The 16,009-nt window shown below is 38.3% G+C and overlaps 1 protein-coding gene across 4 annotated transcripts in view; it reads right to left on the minus strand.

The window, feature by feature from the left end:
* PCGF5 (polycomb group ring finger 5) overlaps positions 1–16,009 on the minus strand; it is a 125,131-nt gene that overhangs the window by 48,906 nt on the left and 60,216 nt on the right. For all 4 annotated transcript variants that reach the window (XM_075504853.1, XM_075504857.1, XM_075504852.1 and 1 more), the window contains one exon: positions 12,577–12,694. The gene's annotated coding sequence lies outside the window, so the exon portion shown is untranslated. The remainder of the gene's footprint in view (positions 1–12,576; positions 12,695–16,009) is intronic.

Consider the following 16,009-nt stretch of genomic DNA (forward strand, 5'->3'; position numbering starts at 1 on the left):
CAAGAATCACATTCTTGCTAAATTCACTACATTCTCCTGCAGGGGTATCTATACTTAAATGGCAAGTGAACTATGTTTATATTTCATATTTAGGCCCTGATTCTATAAACACTACCATTCATGCTTCACTACGGATGCCCATAGTCCATGCAAGCCTACAGTTCAGCTCATTAAAGTGGGTGGCTATTCACTTGCATCAAGCTTAATATGTAAGTCCATGCAGCAGTGTACATACATATGTAACAGTCACCTCCTTGTATTTTATAAAGGTGTATAAAATCAGCAGAGAGCATGCATCATTCTTTACTATTGTTTCATACCTCGCTGCTATTTCTCATTTGTATTACAAGAGTTCCAAATCCTATAGTCACTGTCAAACACTAAGAGATTCTAAGAGATGAGATTTATCTCAGATATAATACATCAGCTTGAGGTTGCCAGCTGCCTTTTTTTTTTTTTACACTATCAACACATTTAAAAAAAAAAAAAAAACAAACAACAAACCCAAAATCTTTCCACTTTCAAAATTTTTCACAATTGGTAATGAACTGAGCTGCCTGGTAATGAACTCAGCAAAATACATTTCAAGAACGTTTTTCTAAAGTAAATGATAAACTATGCTAAAGATATCATACAATATCTGACCTTTCTACATTACTACAACCTGTACACACTTTGCTGAGTTTTTTTAGATGTAACTATTTTCTTCAGCGCTGTGATAAATTTAGGTTCTAGAAGCTTAAAGCTAGATGGTTTCACCTATCAATTTACATGGCAAATCTCACTCCATTCCCTAACCTAATATGCTTGGTAGGCTTTTAAGAATAAAAGGCATAATACTCTTAAAATTATTTCCCTTTATCACAAATGCATAGATGGGAATAGGAATTTTTGACAAGGTATTTGGCTTATGAGAACTTGTTGATACATATAACACATAGCCTGCTCCTATCATCATCATGCTGTCTATTTAATAATTCACATTTAAATACAAGACCTTAGTTGCCACAGCTCAGTAGGAATAAAATTAAGGAGATTTACATTTTCCTGCTGAGAAATCTGGAATGCTGTCTAGTGTTTTATCCCTGTGTCTTTTAAACCTGTCAGAGACACTGGTGCCATCATAACCCTCCATCAGTCAGGAACTAAAATACGTATTTCAGGGCTACGTCTTCCACTAAGCAGCAACTTACCAAAATCATGAGAGAAACCATTGTTACAAAATACAACAAAAAGAGATACCTTCAAACACGGACTGCCAATTTACACTTTTATCCGATATATTTTAAATCTACTGTACAAATTTCTTCATTGCATCTGTTGGTCTCTGCATTTGTACCAGTGAAGCAATTCCCCCCACCTTTTTTTTTTTTTTAAATATCAGTGAATAGTGTAAAAAATGCAAGAACAGTTGAAAACCCTCAAGGTGAGGTATTGAAATTCCTTCCTAATAATCCTATTTTATGTTAGTGTCCCTCATTCAATAAGGACAAACTAATGAATTTTAGTACAGAGAGACTCAATAATGTTCCTGAAAACTACAATTTTCGGTACAACTAATGTGGTGCTAACAAAACCACATAACAAAGATTGTTAAAAGAAGAGAAATGGAAAGTATACTATTTTGCTGTAGATAGATTACATACAGTCACTTTTTTGATGAAGGAAAAAGTAGCTCCATAGTTGGTCTGGAGCCTAGGACCACCTGTCCAAATCTTTAGAAACATAATTTTTACTTAGTAACAAGGTCAATATTATTAATTTTAGAGCAAACTTCCTCACTATGAACATGACCTCTCAATGATGTTATTGTCCAAACCACTGGCACTGATGTAAACAGGAGCCAATTTAAATGATACTTAGTGCCCAAAGAATAATAAACTTGTAACCACTTACAAGAATACTGTAAGTAATTTATTTAGCATAGACAAAAGTTGATGAAGATCCCTACTTCTTTGACAAGTGTCTCTTCTTCAAAGCCACAGAATACAGTAACATTAATCAGACAAGATGCAAATATTGACAATAAAGAGTGAAAGGTAACTGCTACTCTACCACATAATTTTCTCCCTCTGTTTATGATTTTATCATACAAAATGCTTGAAGAGCCACTAAGATGATTAAGGGATTGGAGCATCTGTCATGTGAGAAGAGGCTGAGAGAACTGAGGTTGTTTAGCCTTGCTCAGGGGGCGTTCTTATCAATGTGTATAAATACTTGACAGGGGAAGTAAATAAGACAGAGCAAGAGACTTCTCAATATTGTCCAGTGACAGGACAAGAGGCAGTGGACACAAATTGAAACATGGGAAATCCCATTTAAACATAAGGAAAAATATCCACTGTGAGGGTGGACAAACACTGGAATTGTTTGCTTGGTGAGGCTGTGGAGTTTCCATCCTTGGCAATTTGTCTAGTTGACCCTGCTTTGAACAGAGGGGCTGGACTAGACAAACGGACAATGAGGTAGACTGAAAACTGGCTGAACTGCCAGTCTCAAAAGGTTATGATCACCAACACAAAGTCCAGCTGGAGGTCAGTCACTACTGAAGTACCCCAAGGGTTGATAGTGGGGCCAGTACTGCTTAACATCATCATTAATGACCTGGTGATGGGACAGTGTGCATACTCAGCAATTTTTCAGATGATGCAAAACTGAGAGGAGTAGTTAATACACCAGATGGTTGTGCCACCACTCACAGGGACCACAAAAGGCTTGAGAAATGGGCCTACAGGAGTCATATGAAGTTCAACAAAGGGAAATGCAAAGTCTTGTACTTGCAAGGAATAGCCCCCACAGGAGCACACGCTGAGGACTGACGGGCTCAAAAGCAGGTTTGCAGAAGAGGACCTGGGTGTCCTGGGGGACATGAAATTAAACATGAGCTAGCAATGCACCCTTGAAGTAAAGGCAGCCAACAGCCACCTGGGCTGCATTATGAAGAGTATTACCAGCAGGTCAAGAGAGGTGGTAAGACACATCTGGAATGCTGTGTCCAGTTGTGGATTCCCCAGTAAGAGGGACATGGACATATTGGAGCAAGTTTAGTGAAGGGCCACAAAAGTGACTGGGGGATTGACATCTATCACATGAGGACAAAATGAGAGAGCTCGAGTGTTTAGCCTGCAGGAAAGAAGGCTCAGGGGAGATCTTATCATTGTCTGTAAATTCTTGATGGAGGATGGAGGGAGGAGTAAAGAACACTGAGCAAGAGTCTTCTCCGTGGTGCCCAGTGAAAGGACAAGAGGCAGTGGACATATTCAAACACAGGAAATTCCATTTAAACATCAGGAAAAAAAAGGTTTTTACTGTGAGGTTGGTTGAACACTGGAATTGTTTGCCCAGAGAACTTGTGGAGTCTCCATCCTCAGAGATTTTCAAAACCCAACTGGATAAGGTCCTAAGCAACCTGCTCTAGTTGACCCTGCTTTAAGCAGGGGCGGTGGAATAGATGACCTCCAGAGATCCTTTCCAACCTCAATGATCCTGGGATTCTGTGAAATACTAACCGGAATTACTCAATAGGTTTGGAATATGCTCACTATATGCAGTTCTAGGCTACCTGTGAACAGGAAGTGTTAGTAATTCCAGTTAAGTCTGAACTGTATCAGAGGTGTATCCCATGGTGAATGCTGGAGTCTTGTCTCACGGCCATGACATTGGTCCCTCGTGAGTGTGCAGCATGGATACTAGGGATACACCCAAGTTTGTAGTGGCTCTGTCACCTCCTTGTCTTCATTATCTTATGGGATCCACTGTGGCAAGCACCATAATGTAAAGTAAACAAAAGCTACTGGGTTTTCCTAAAAATCATTACAGATCAGTATCATTATATTACACAGCAGCTCTGTGTCCATTCCCATTTGCTCCATGACATGTCTAAAAACTTTAAATTATGAAGAAGCTACTGTACGTGCTAAATAACTTAAGGATAGATTTACTATTATAGTAAGCTTCCTGGAATAGTGCATAACAGCAAAACACACAGTCCTGTTAAACTGGGTTAATAGCTGCTTCGCATGTCCCAACTTCCCTCTTCTTTCCCTTCATTCAAGTTTTTCCCTTTCTCTTGTCCCTTCTGCATTCCTCTGCTTCTACAGATTGCTACATTTCTTAGAGGCACCAAATTTTAACTCAAAATCTGATGAATAAATGTACCTGTTAGCTTCCAGAAAAATAACTGTGTTTTCAAAATATTACAGCTTTGGGGTAGAGGTGTTACTCCATGCTACACATGTAACAGGAGCCTAAATCCTTCTTGAAGAGGAAAACTCAACAATCTCAAACTGCAGAATATGTCCTTCCATAGTATAGAACTCTCCTCAATCAACTAAGTGTTATATTCAGTGCACTACTTGGCTTTTGAACACCTATAGCCCAATTGTCATAGAGGAGAACGTAATTTCAGAAGTGGGTAATTCATGCAGGAAATGGGCTCTCTGTTAGAGGTGGTTCAAGATGAGAATGAGGGTAACTACAATTAGGGTCTGGGCTATGTATTACCACTATCCAGTCCTAGGTAAAGCTGTGCAAATCTGTATTGACTCAAGCTTTCATTATGTTTATTTCTTGCTTTTCTTAAAGCACCAAGGAAATCATACTTCTTGGGAATTCTGGGGCATCTGTCAACTAGTATTCCCCAGCAAAACAGCTTTGTTGAGCAAAGCAGCCACAGAGGCATGCCTTCTGGTCTTCGGTGGGTAAAGGAAGAATCTGTATATTATGGGGCAGGGAGGGCCGAGGGAAGATAAAGGATGGAAAAAGCTTGCTTCTACAGGAGAATAAATCAGAAGAAAATCTAAAGGTTGACTACAGTCAACCTTTAGTAGAGGAGTAAATTAGTAGAGGAGTAAAACAAAAGCTGATCAAAATATAACAAATTTTTTGAAAGGGAAAAGCAGATCTACTCTTTAATCTAGCTAACTCCAGTAATTATGGAAGTGAACATATAGAATGTACATCAGCATAGCCTAGCCACACAGTGGTCCAGGGCAAGCTGGGTCCCATTTACTGAAACACCTGACACTATTTTTATTGCTACTTAACAAAGCTGGCTAGATTACACTTAGTGCAAATATATCCATTCAGCTAATACACCTTCAGCTGCAGGGGAAACATACCCTTTGAGAGTCCATCTGGTCTAAAGAGTTTCCAATCTAAACTGTGTGAAGAAAAGAATGCGTTACTGAGCCTGCTTTACACAAAGAGTAAAATATTTCTACCTGTTTTCCTAATAAATTTCTGATGTCAGCCACACAGAGAGACATAACCGCCTAGGAATTAAACTTCCAGCTCTCAAACTCCAATACAGTGTGTTAATCACAACATTATTCTTCATCTGAATGTTCATTTGACATGCATTTAAACTAAACCAGACACCTAATCTCTGAGGTGAGAGATTTTATTTTGAAAAAAATAGCCATATTGAACACTTAACCTACATATTGCCCCATATTGCTATTGATACTAGCTCCTGAAAATAATCAAGATATCTGCAGTTAGGATAGGAACAGGATTGGTAAGGAATTAAAAGGTAAGTCTCAAATTTTCAGCATCTGGAGGCAAGTATAACATTTTGCAAGCTAAAATATTTGAAGATAAAAAGCTAGATTCTTCAGAATTTCATGCGTTATATAGCATGTGTCTGTGTGTTTATAGATATATAATTTCATACACTTGCAAAATGGGAGTGAAACAGAACATTGTGTTTTAATTGTATTTTTGCATTCAGTTTTAAGCAAGAGTAAATGACCACTTAAGATGACAAAGAATCAGACCCATCAACTCATCTTTCTTTTTCATACTAACAAACATCTCATGAATGTGAATATCGCTGTTTACACAGCCTAATCCCACACAATACCTCCATGACTTCCTGAAACAAGTTATTTTTATGTCTCTATGATGTAACTAAATGTACTTTTACCTCTGCTGTGATGAAGAGGTTGTTGGCTAATACATATCCAGTACTGATAGAGTGTTTTACAGCTACACATTCATTATTAAAAAGGAAATAAAAATGCACAGTTACACTCATTTCTGAAGCAGCAGTTAGTATTAACAATCACTGAAACAGAAATACTGTCTCACTTTATATTTGTAATTAACTGAAAGTATTTTTTGTTGCAAATAAAAGAATGTTATTACAGATTCAAGCGCACACACATATAATACTCTGCAGCGAGGTTTAAAGATAACACCTCCATCATTGCACTCTTTGCAGCATTGTTAGAAGTGTACTTGTAAACTACTCTTATTCCACACATGCACAAGTACCACAATCTCCCAATAACTAGGAGGGAAGAACTTAAATAAAGGATACCACTGGTGTCCACAGTGCATTGATAACTCTGGGAGAACAAAGAAGGAGTGTCACTCCTTCCAACACCTGTAAGCATTCCTATGTGAGAAAATTCCAGCACTACATTATCTAATAAAAAATGTGCTGGAAGCATGTGGACACTATTAAGAACTGAAGTGGTCCTCTGGTCTACTGCTCTATTATACCTCTTAGTCTTGAAGCGACAAAGATTGCATTATAATCCCATGGATGTTTCGTTATCTTTGGTTAGGTTGTGATGACCACTGCACAGGCAGAAACTGCTCATACAAAAATGCCAAATTTCCATTATTTTTTCTAGTCCCTCCCTCACACCTCCCAAACCCAGGATGGTTAGATACTATAAGGACCTTCTAGTCTGTCTAAAGTACTTTCATACTTCATAAGCATTCAAGCGAACTCTACTTCACAGTGGAGTCAGTGACTCATTTCACTAATGACATGTGAGCAGAGATGAGGAAAGAATAAGGTTTTCACGCCATATTCAAGCATTGTTATGGAAAGAAAACTGCTCACATGAAGAATGCTAGACTGCTTACATCCCTACAGACTCCACGTCAACAAAAATAACAGCAACCTTTTTGCTCTATTCCCAAAACAGCACTGCTAGTAAACCTGCAAAACTCTCAGTGGATTCCAGGAAAAATTTCAGTTTCACTAGAGACTAATGTCAAATATGATCTTTCAGAACTCATTTCTCTATAAAAGGAATGCATTATGTTAGACAGGAGTAGGTGGAAACATAAGACATTTAGGCAAAACATCCAAAAGACTCCTGCACAAGAAAATAAACACTCTAGTTTGAGAAAGTTGAGCATTATACAATGCACACAACTGTATAAGCAGTCTGTTTTCTGCAGTAAAAGGAATGAATCAGAACACTTACTGACCTAAGTACAAATTTGTGTCCAAGACAAACCTAAATTCTTATTTTTCAATTCTTTCAAGTCTTGAGCAACTTCAGTGGGATACACTGCTTAAATATGTACCTTGAATATCTTTGACATGTGGATTCCCTTCTTGGTCTGAGTTAGAAATATTCATCATCTTCCCCACCATGAGAACTAGAAAATGTGTTCAAAAGCACTAAGGATATCTATAAAAGACTGTCTTCCTTCCTGACAAATATTTTGTTATTCAGATGCTATCTATAGCTTTTTATAGTTTAAGTCTCAAACGCTTCCTAGGTCATCCTGCTAAATAACTGTACTGGGCCTGGCTAGGATAGAGTTAACTTTCTTCATAGCAGCTCATATGGTGCTGTGTTTTAGATTTGTGACCAAAACAATGCTGATAACACACTAATGTTCTATCTGTTGCTGAACAGTGTTCGCACAGCATCAAGGACTTCTCGCTTTCTCACTACCCACTGCAATGAAGATTGGGGGGTGCGCAATAGGTTGGGAGAGGACACAACCAGGCAGATGATGTGAACTAACCAAAGAGATGTTCCATGCCATATAACATCATGCTCAGCCATAAAAAGGGAAAAGAGGGGGGTTTAGGGAGGTTAGCTGTCTTTTGCTTGGGAACTGGCTGGGCATCAGTCTGCCTGTGGGAGGTGGAGAATGATTGCCTTTGCCTCACTTGTTTTGTTTTCTTTCCTTTCTCTCATCTTCCACTTATCCTTCACTTATTAAACATTTGGGTTTTTTTATCTCGACCCCCAACTTTCATTGCTTTTACTCTTCCTTTACTCTTCCCCCGTCCCACGGGAGTCAGGGGGTGAGTGAGCGAGCAGCTTGTGGTGCTTAGCTGCTTGTGGTGCTTAGCTGCCTACCGGGGTTAACCCACAAAAATAACATAATCAACAAAATTAGTAATGTCCAACCTTTCTGTTGTGTTGTCCGGTGATGTGTGATTATGTATTGAGGGTTTATGCACAGTTGTGACATGACTAAGCCTGTATTTGTGTTACAACCAGATGTATGCTGTCCCATTTCTCCCTGGCCAGATACAGATGTGCACTGTATGACATGATCAACACCTCTGAGCGATGGAAAGAATGTGGGAGTGGGCTGGGTGCCAGATGAACTACTTACCCAGGCAGTAGCCAGCTCAGTCTGTAGTTTGCCTATAGGTCAATCAGCTATATGAGAATAATTTTGTGTAACACTATACATTGATTATGTGTTGTCAACATAAACACTTTCAACATCCTTGCCCCAAAATAAATACAGAAAGTCTACCAAAACATGGCCATCTACTGCACATGCTTCTCTCCTTGGGGAGAGGATGTGTTAAAAGCACGTGACAGATGTTAGGCTCGTTGTTTAATACACTGCTGGAAGATGTTTCATTTATATGGCAATAAACACAGTGTAAGAAGCCATACAGAATAATGACACGATGTCATAACAGAGAAATATTTATATCAAGATATTGACTTTTTTTTAGAATGGGAATATACTAGATACAAATGATAGTATTTTTGGGTGCCATCTCACTGATACTTGTTACTGTTACTGCACTCATAGTAAAGTATTGTTTGTATTAGTGAATATTCTTAATGTCCCCTCACTGAGCACGAAAATGCTGTATTACATCAAAAATAAAAAACCTCTTAGCAGTAGATTTTCATACAGAAATTTTATGGGTAAAATACAAATCAAAATGTACGGGCTATAAGTTAGAAGTCATTGCAAGCAATTTTCCCTATTGACTTTAGGGGGATTTGAACCTGTGGCTTTTGACTCTTAAACACTGCATCACTGTCACACATATGAAAAATGCTATGAACACTGAAGTGTACTGCAGAACTAGTGTAATCTACTTGTTACAGCAAACTGAGTATCTCTTACAGGGGCTTAAAGATTAGCGTGCATCTGAGGCAAAGCTCCTTTGTGCACACCACTGGAATATAGTACAAAGATGACTTAAAGAATGTGGTTATTAACATGGCTGTTTATCAATTATAGCAAAATACTTATTTTCCAGCAATGGTATGAAAAAATTTGCCAAAATGAAGAGAAGAAGCCTGAAAGATAGGAATCCTGATGACTTAGGATTCCTAAGCATCTGTTAGTTCTACTTACACAACATACACCCTTGTGTTACCTTAGGGAAGCTAGGGCATACCCTTCCATGCAATATTTATTTTCTCTAACCTTATTATTTGCAAAATAAATATGAGACGTTCACTCAAGTCTGGCTTTCTTCTTTCAGAAAGAACTCTTCTGGAACGCTGATCTTGGACCATTCTGCACCATAGCTAGTTTGCTTTTATCAGTTGTTAAAACAACACATCTTTTCTACATTTATTTTTAAAGAACATAAAAATATAAATGGAGAAGGGTTTAATACAGAACAAATAGGGAACAGTATTTTTACAGAAAACCAAATGGCCAAGCAGATATCTAATCTACTTTGAGACCAATGTGTTATGCAAATACAGTACATAGCTCTCCCTTGTATCCAAGGGCTATCTTTTCCAGAGCTACAGGGCTAGCTGTTGCTTTACTTTCCATATACTTTTTGAATACTACCCACCACAAAGGAAGATAAAAGGTCATTTAAAATTTAAATAGCCAGGTATTTTACAAGGGACCCTGTTATGCCTTTATAAAATGCTGACAAACCACACTAGATATGCTGTTCTTGAAAACACCTCATCTGTCTAATAGCATCCTACCGCCTTCTCAATATACATGTGCCTCTGTTCTGCTTTTACTGAATTAGCAATCTGAATTCTGGAGAATTTCAGGTAATCGCATGCAGAACATTCTCTGCCAGGGCTGTGTATAATTAAACATCCAAATGTTACAGTGAAGACCAACTGCACAACCTTTACTGTAATACATATTAAGTCAGAAAAGATCACTGTGATCATGTAGTCTGAGCTGCATTAAAAAAAAATACAAACCATAGGACTTACTTGTATTAATTCCCACCTGAAGTTCAACAGATTACTTTGACCAAATCATCCTTCTTAATTTTCAAGATTACCAGCACTGAAGAATCTACCACAATCATTAGTAGTTCCAATTAGTAAAAAAATAATAATAATAATAATTCCTTAATTGTAGTCTGAATTAGTCTGTTTTTTATTACCTCATTTGCTAAACTACAGTCATTTGATTTTCTTTTAATCTGCAAGACTGAACAATCTGGTTTTGAAGATCAGTTACTTTATCTCAAATGTTTCCATTTAGTTTACCAAAGATAATATTAAGGGATGGTTTGATTACTGGCTGGAAGTGCCACTTTAGCTTTACTTTTACTAAGCCCTGCCTCTGGTCTTTCATGATATAGCATGGGTCCCAAGTCCTGTATCATTCTTTTAGGTCTTCTATGTACCCTTTCCAATTTTCTGCATCCTCCTTGAAGTGCAATTGCCAGAACCAAGTTCAGTATTTGAGTAGTGATCACAGTATTAACAACCACAGAAGCAATGTAATTCAACAACTGCTTGATATTCCCCCATGCCCATTCATCCAAGACTACCTTCATTCTTTTGTCTCCCCTTGACACTGGCAGCTGATTATACCATGACCCTTCAAAACTCTTTTAGAAGTCTGTGCTTTGTGAGGGAAGAATAAGGCACTCTGTAAATAGAACCTACAAATAGTTTCTACATAGTGATTTCTCTCTTTTGGTATTTATCCCATTCTCTTATTTTATTATCTCAGGTCTTTGAGAGATCTGGAATATGCCCATGGAAGTGTATGAGACTTCTATGTGAACTCATCTAAATGCTTAATTACATTTATATGGAATATATTGATTTTAGAATTGCCCCCATGGGTTTTTTTCTGCTGTTTCCCTCATGAACACCTAAACATCGCATACTTATTTCTGCAGTTTCACGCAAGGAAAGAGTTGGTAGGATATGAATGCCTAGCCCCCCTGTGTGCATTCTTGGCTTCCATCTCCTTTGTGATGCTTTTTTGATTCACAATTAAGCTGTACTCTAGTCTAACATTTGAATTAAATGTCTATTGTAGGGAAATCACAATTATATTACCTTAAGAATATTGCCACATTATATCTCCATTTCATTTTTGCTAATGCACTGGTCCTCATTCAACGTTTTGTGTCATCTAGTTAAACTACTTCTGTAATGAGTTTCTCCTCTCTCTGCTCCCTGTCCTTTCTTCTGGTCCCCCTGAACACAGAACTAACAAACTTCTAGCTGCAGCATTTTATACCAGCTGAAGTCGGTACTTAGCAACAGTGAGATCATAACTTGAATGTCAGTTCAGTGGGCACTAAATGGGTGTTTTTATATAACAGCACCTAGGATATGGGCCTAGAAAACATACATGGCGACCTTCCAGCCTTCTGTCTTGCACTTACAAAGAGAAAGCTTTTGAAATTGTACCAGTAAGTCCATCTACATAAGACTAAAAATAATCAAGCCACTTCTCTAGGATTAGGTGACGGGTTCCAGCCAGTCAACTTGTAATGCAAGCATACCTGGTTTTAGCCTGACGAGCTTTTACATAGCCAAATTCTGGAAATAATTACTACTCAAAAAAATGCAAATTTAATGTTACAGAAGTGAAAAAAGAGCAATTAAGGTTTTCTAAATTTAAATAAGCTTTCTAGGGTTTTAAACATAATCTGATTTCAAGGGAAAGACCTTTTTTTTCTTGCTTTGTGCAAATTCACAGGTTTAAATTCAGAATTTCGACAGTAACTATAAAGGATTCAAATTGTGGCCCCTTAAATTAGCAGGAATGTTTGCCAGTGCGTTCAGTGGAAATATGGAGTCAGAAATAGATCAAGGTATTCTCTACATGAATACTGATAGAGCGTTATTTAAATGCGTGGAAGATTTCAACTTCTTCAGTATTAAGAAAATGAATTGCCTTTTTACTTCATATTGCGGAGATGGAAGAATGCATCTCAAGAGTATTTACATACGGTTTTCCTTCTGATATCTTGAGGACAAAAGTCATATTCAAAACATTTTTAACAGTGGCAAAAAAATCTAGTACTAGAAAGTTGTCCTGACTTTGTGGCTAGTTTTCATACAAAAGTTTTCTTACATATAAGACACTTCAACATTTGGATAAAGCATGAAAAACATCTTAGTGGATACCATGTAAAACAGAGTAGGAACTATGCTAGTCTGAACCCATTTAAACATAGTTTTTCTGGTAAGAAGTAATCTTTGCCTGGCCAGCACAGATGCAGTGGAACTATTTTACATGCTATACTCTATACTAAGTGAGGTTTGTCTTCCAGAGCAGACAGTGACCTGAATTCCAAGGAAAATATTTAGAATATCATACCAGAACTTGTACTCTAGATTCTTCTCCACAATCCTCCTGTGATTTCTTTTCAGTGTACGCAAGTTTCTTCTTATTCTGGAATTTATCTTCTACCTGGAATTTTGATCAGTTCCTTGTGCTTGCGAGATAAGCAAGTACATGCAAAGAAAAAAAAAAAAAAAAAGAGACAATGAAAAATAAAACCTGTAAAAATAAACCCTGAATACAAAACCTTGCTAACTCAGAAACAAAACTGTTGCAGAGAAAAGCACAAGCATAAGACATAAAACCCAAAAGACTGCAAACATACGTTTACATAGACAGCAACTCCAGCCACTCAAACTGAAAATATTTAGCACCTACTTGCTCACAGGAAAACAACTTTGGAAAACACTCTTAGTCGTTAAGCCCAGTAGTCTCTTGTGCAGGTAATTGCAATGCAGCTTACTCCTGCAGGGACCTCCTAACTATGAAGGTACTTCAAACTGGTACCCTGCAAAGATCTGATCTACTGCCTTTCCTTCTAGAGAAGGAATACAGCCTAAACATCTCCTCCTGTATCTGTGCATGGTCCAAAAAAAAGTACAGGCTGCTAAAGCAACTATTCTATGACAGAGCTTTCTTTTTATGTTAGTAGCACTCAAAAAAGTTCTGGAGCTCCTGCTCTATGCTCTGTTTCTGGGTATACTACACTGGTTAATTTTGGTACATGGTGGAGCAAGAGCAGCAACTGCACAGTCAGCAGTTGGATTTCCCTGCCCTGTTTAGCTGTATAGCTTATATAGAATCACTGTTTTCCTGTATTTGGTATAGGTCCAGGGACTGATGCATGCAGAGCTGGTGACTTCCAAGTGAGTGTTGCTCATAATAACATGATAAAATGAGCAATGCTGGAGTATCAGGTTTTTTAGCCACTATTTAAACCTGTGCAGCCCACAAGATGCATAGAAATGAGTGATTAAAAAGAAAAGTTACTATAGTTTAGCAGCTAAATTAACATACAGGGCACAATGTAACACTTCGTGTAACACTCCTGTCAGATAACTGACTGATAGTCACAATCATTAATGCCAACGTTTTACCACTAACTTTTAGAGCAATATCACACTAAGTTGTCCGATCTACTCTGACCTACAAAGAGCTCCTGCAGCACAAGCTCCTGAGACATCTATCAATACAGGATGCTCAGCAATGTTTATGCTTTTCTTACTGGCAGGAAAGCACAGGAATCAACATTTACCTCTCAATCGCCACTTTAAAGGAATGTGTAGGTTAATTGCTATGAACAACGTAAATCTCACCCACTGCAGTAAGCAGGATCAATAACATCCCACTCACTGAGGTATAAAAGAAGAGAAGGTTCTGCATTGTCCAGGTTTAAGTACTGTGGGCTTCTCTCTATTATTCTACAGTTACACTAGTTCTTTCCTAAACTCTGCCTGTCTCTTCCTGCAAAGGCCATATTCAGAACTCATCCGTAAGATCACTGTCACAGCACACTAAAAAACAGTTTGTTTGTTTTCATAAAGGATTTTTAATGAATCTTGTTTGTTTTAATGACAAGAAAAGTTGCAAGCCCAGTCTACTAGCAGTCAGATATGCCTGTGCTGTAAGCTGACTAGAAACCATACTCTGGTGTTACCATGGCACTGAGCCACAGCTAATATACTCTGTCTTGATATTACGCTAACCATAGCCAGATATCTTCACGGTTTCTTCAAGCTCAGGCAGCAGGAGCTTACATCTGCTTAAAATCACACAGATGTGCCCCAATGCATATTTAGTTCAAGGAATAAAATAGCACCTTTGTACCTCCAAGCAGCACACCCAAGTACGTTATGGAAAAATATACCTGTATGACTAGTGCCTCTCCCTGGACCCAATTTCTCTATTACATTCCTTTGTCTAAATACACAACCTTTAGACAAAACCAATCTCTTGTACATCTCCATGAAACCAAACTCAACAGAACTCCATATCTAGATGGGGCCTTCCAAGATTAGTATAACTTCCATAAAAACGACAGACTCCAAAAGAGTTGAAGAAAAAAATCTGTGCCTTTGCATATGTGAATGGTAACACTGGTTTTACTACTATGAATGTATATTTCCTACTAAACAATCTAGTATAAAAGGCAGTTATGCTTTTTTTTTATTTTACTGCCAGGTGTTTGATATCACACACACGCATGCCCACTCATTCCTCTAGTATTTCAGTGCTCCCCAAATAGTAAAAAAGAATCTTCTCCACAACCTATTCAACAAGACAACACTGCTAGCCATAATTTACTGATACAGAAGCAGGAGACATAGAAGTCTAGGTCCAAACTGTCCCAAGTACTCTTTAGTTCCATACACCTAATGTAAGTTTTAAGGTTCTATTTTTCAGGACACTCACAACTCTTAACAGTAAACAGCTCAGTTTGACATGATTTTAGCTGCACTGGTGATGTCAGAACACTGGCAAATTCAGCTACATGTGTCTCACAAATGTTAAAAAATGAAGGCCCACCTGTGAACCTCTGACCTATATTACCTACCCAGCATAAAACAGTGATTTAGCATTCAAGATGGGCAGAAACTAGTCCTCCAAGGCAGCATTCAACTTCCCTAAGCTGAGACCATTCTTTCTCTCTGCACCCATTCTGCACTCTACTGCAGACAACTTCTACTGATAAATCCCAAACACTTTACAACTGTGCAGTGAACAAGGGGGTGATGGGGAGAAAGCCTTTTAAGAACTGAATTGAAGAGCATTACAATGGATAAATTATGGTCACACCAACAGCCTAAAATAAGAAATGTCCTAACATTTTAGCCCTTTAGCCTTAAAATAGCTATATTAGAACAGCCTAATTTTTATACTTAACCATGCCCAAAATACAGGAATTCTACTGCAGAGTCAGTGTGACTCTGTGCAGTGTAAGTTGTCAGCAGCTTGACTTCTGTACCTGCCAAACAGACCTCACGTGTATGAATAAACAGAATCAATGCCAAACCGGCAAGCACTGAAGGAAGAGACGTTATTTGCCTGTTGTTCTCTCTGCTATTTGCTGATAGCAGAGGAAAGAAGAGGCTTAGGAAGTATGCTCTCTACTGGTTTTGGATCCCCTACCCTCCCCTGAGCAGGGGACCCTTCCAGATCACCCAACATCCATCTCCACATTTCCCTGTGCCTAGACCCTCCTAATGGTTTTCTAACTTCCTTTACCCTCTGATACTTGCAAACAGAAGCCACTTGCAATTCTCACTCCTCTGCAGAGCAGTCACCTCTTCTTTCTCCTTCAAGACGTCTGTGCCTCTAACAGTCAAAGCAGAGCTATTCTCCTCCTTTTTAATATTTGTATCGGAGTCCACATTGGGATTCAAGGAGGAACAATGACAGGGAAAGTTCTACTCAACTACCTGGCTGCAGATGCTGTCTTTGGAAAATACCGCTGCCAAACTCTCACCAG

This window comes from Mycteria americana, chromosome 6 (assembly GCF_035582795.1).
Source record: "Mycteria americana isolate JAX WOST 10 ecotype Jacksonville Zoo and Gardens chromosome 6, USCA_MyAme_1.0, whole genome shotgun sequence".
Classification (NCBI taxonomy): Eukaryota; Metazoa; Chordata; class Aves; order Ciconiiformes; family Ciconiidae; genus Mycteria; species Mycteria americana.